The sequence below is a fragment of the Geospiza fortis genome, unplaced genomic scaffold, assembly GCF_000277835.1.
Source record: "Geospiza fortis unplaced genomic scaffold, GeoFor_1.0 scaffold130, whole genome shotgun sequence".
Classification (NCBI taxonomy): domain Eukaryota; kingdom Metazoa; phylum Chordata; class Aves; order Passeriformes; family Thraupidae; genus Geospiza; species Geospiza fortis.
This window is the reverse complement of record NW_005054300.1, coordinates 11,598,421-11,601,254: the sequence shown is the minus strand read 5'-3', so window position 1 is coordinate 11,601,254 and position 2,834 is coordinate 11,598,421.

Here is a 2,834-nt window from a genome sequence, read left to right as displayed (position 1 = left end):
GGGACACGGCCCCGGGCTCCTCCTGGCCCCGCCTCCCGCCCGCGGCGCCCCCTGCAGAGCCGGGCACCGGGCTGACCCTGCCCGGCCGCGCGTCGCCTTTCCGGCACTGGCGGGACTCTGCCCCCAGCAGGGAAACTGCCTTTTCCAGCTGCTCCAATCACACATTCCCCAGGTGGCCGAGGAAACAGCGCTACAACGAGGATAGGTTGTGTTACAGTAATACAGCGATCTCGAGAAACCTGGAGCAACAGCTGAGGAGAAGAACGAGCGATACCGGCTTTATATTCATCCCTAATTTAGGTTTTGTCACGGAGCAAGGAAAACTCCTAGGGAGAAGCCAAATTGCTCGATGTTCTGTGTTTTCATCGAGAAGATGCTGCTTTCAAATGAAATTTACCAGTTTCTGTAAGACTTATGCTCATGTTTGAGTACCGAGACAATTTTTGTCACTGAAGACAAAGCAACAGATTCTGCCTAAATTATTCAGCCTATTCCTTTGCAAACTTCGAAAAAACACTTGTAACCAGTGAGATCTTTCATTGATGCACTTCAGCACAGGAAAAGCAGATCCCTTACAATCTGGCTTCCCAGTCAAGGCAGTCAGTGAACATTCTATATGCAGCTTAAGTCACTGCTGTTAGAACAGAGGTGCTTACAAGCAGAAAGGAACCAACTATTTTCCACTAGTCAACTCTATCTTAGAAGTTAGTTAAACTCACTTGTTACATTCAAATCTTTCTTTACTAAAAACCTACTTTAAACTTACAAACTCTGTGCCACTGCCTGTCTTCCAAAACCAAGGTGTTTGTTCTCTCAATAGGGAAGTACTAGGACAAAAAGCACTTCCTGATGATAAAGCCTTATGAGTAACTCCAGGTATGCAAAGAAGAAACTTTCCCCTCTGAATCATCCCAAAAATATACACTAGAATAAAGAACACATGGACACTGGATGGAGAAGTGTGCAAATACAGAACCAACTTGGGATTTATGTGAAAGACAAAAGTTAACTAGTTGGAAACTAGAGTCTACAAGCAAATTATTTTACTATTATGGAACAGCAAGTATATTTTAAGAACTATTTAAAAAGATAGATAACCACATGTATGACTTTATGACTGTTCCACATTATTTCTCTTGTTAAGCTGTGTATTTTCTAACTTCCAGTATAAAAAGTTAAAAATAAAATCATCTGTCTGATGTTAGATGAGAATTTCAACAAGCTCTTATGAAATGAGCTTTTAAATTCTCTCTCTTTAAAGCCTTGCAGTAACACAGAGGGTAAGCAGTGTCAGCTTCCAGGGAACCCACAGGGCTTCTCCATGTCAGTCAGTGTCACTTAGGATACCCTGCATTTTATTTAATCAGTGCAAAGCCTCTTTAGCATTTAAACTTCCCAAGTCTCTAAAGTGAAATTAACGTGCCTCTACAAATGAGCTTACGTAAAATAACCGCTAGTGTGTTGTTTCAGCAACCTCCAACTAAAAACTCAGCAAATCAAGACAAAAGCCCCTTCACACCCTACCACAGTGGGCAGAGCTAACAAACACTTACAAATGTCCCAAAGAAATAATTAAAGAAAAAAAAGAGAGAGAGAGAGGAAATAGAGGGAGCATTTCATCCTACCTTGCCCAGAATTGACTGTACAAGTCTTTCCTCACTTCAGTTCACTGCAGCATACGAACACAGCTGCATTTGCAGCATTATTCTCAAGGGTCTGTCTTACCCCTGTCCAAAGAAAAAGACTAGATTGCTCTTTCTGGAGCCAATGCTTTTTTTGCTAGGCACTTATAAGCAGTAACAAGGGAAGGATTGAGTACGTGTTTGAATACTAATACTAATGCTACCTCTCTTCACATTTTCTTGGTCATGGTAAGAGTGGAATGGCCAGAGACTCCTCATGGAAATGTTCTCTTCTGAGATGAGCTGGGAAATGAGAGGCTGGAGAGCAGTGCTGCAGAAACAGACCTGGGGGTCCTGGGCGATGGCAAACATGAGCAGCAGTGCCCTGGCAGCCAGGAACATCCTGGGGGGCATCAGGGACAGCATGGCCAGCTGGGCAAGGGAGGGGACTGTCCCACTCTGCTCTGCGGCCTCCTCACTTTGAGTGCTGGGGGCAGTTTAGTCACTGTAATATTAAAAAGACCCCATGCATAACTCTCCCTGCAGCCTTAACAGAAGAGACATGGCAGCCAAGGGGAGGACTGAAAATACTTATGAGGAGTAGGTGAGAGGAACAAAGGAATTTACAAGCAGTAACATAAATATCTTGAATTTGCTTGCCTTTTAGATTCTAGGATCTCTCAATACTGTCTTGGGGAATACAAGGACAAAGCAGCTTTCCCTGCCAGGTCATCTGGACAGCTGCGGGCACAACACAGGGGAACACACCCAGAGAGCCACACAGCACAGGGAACAGACCTAAATCACAAAGGCCAGGCGGCAGAGGGAGATACTCATTAACCACAGGAGAAGCAAAGTGAGCCAGTGAAGCAAACACAGTAATTTCCCTGGCTCCTCACAGCAGTTACTTCACACAGTGGGCTTAAAGTAACCACAGTTTACCAGCAAAAGCTGCATCTTTTTCTTTCCAATGTAGGCAAAAAGCACAAAAGTTTGCTGAGCTTTGGAGATGAAGCTTGCAGCTGTAGGTTACTGTAGAGGGAAACTACAAAAACTAGGGAATATTAGCTCCTGCAAACAGTTTCTTTTCTGCAACACAGTCCCATGTTATTCCATACATAAAAGGATTTAGTAGGAGTATTCAGTACGTTCCTGTATGGGTTCAGCTGCTTCACAGCCCATTTGCCCGAGTACCGGCGAACGCCGCTGCCA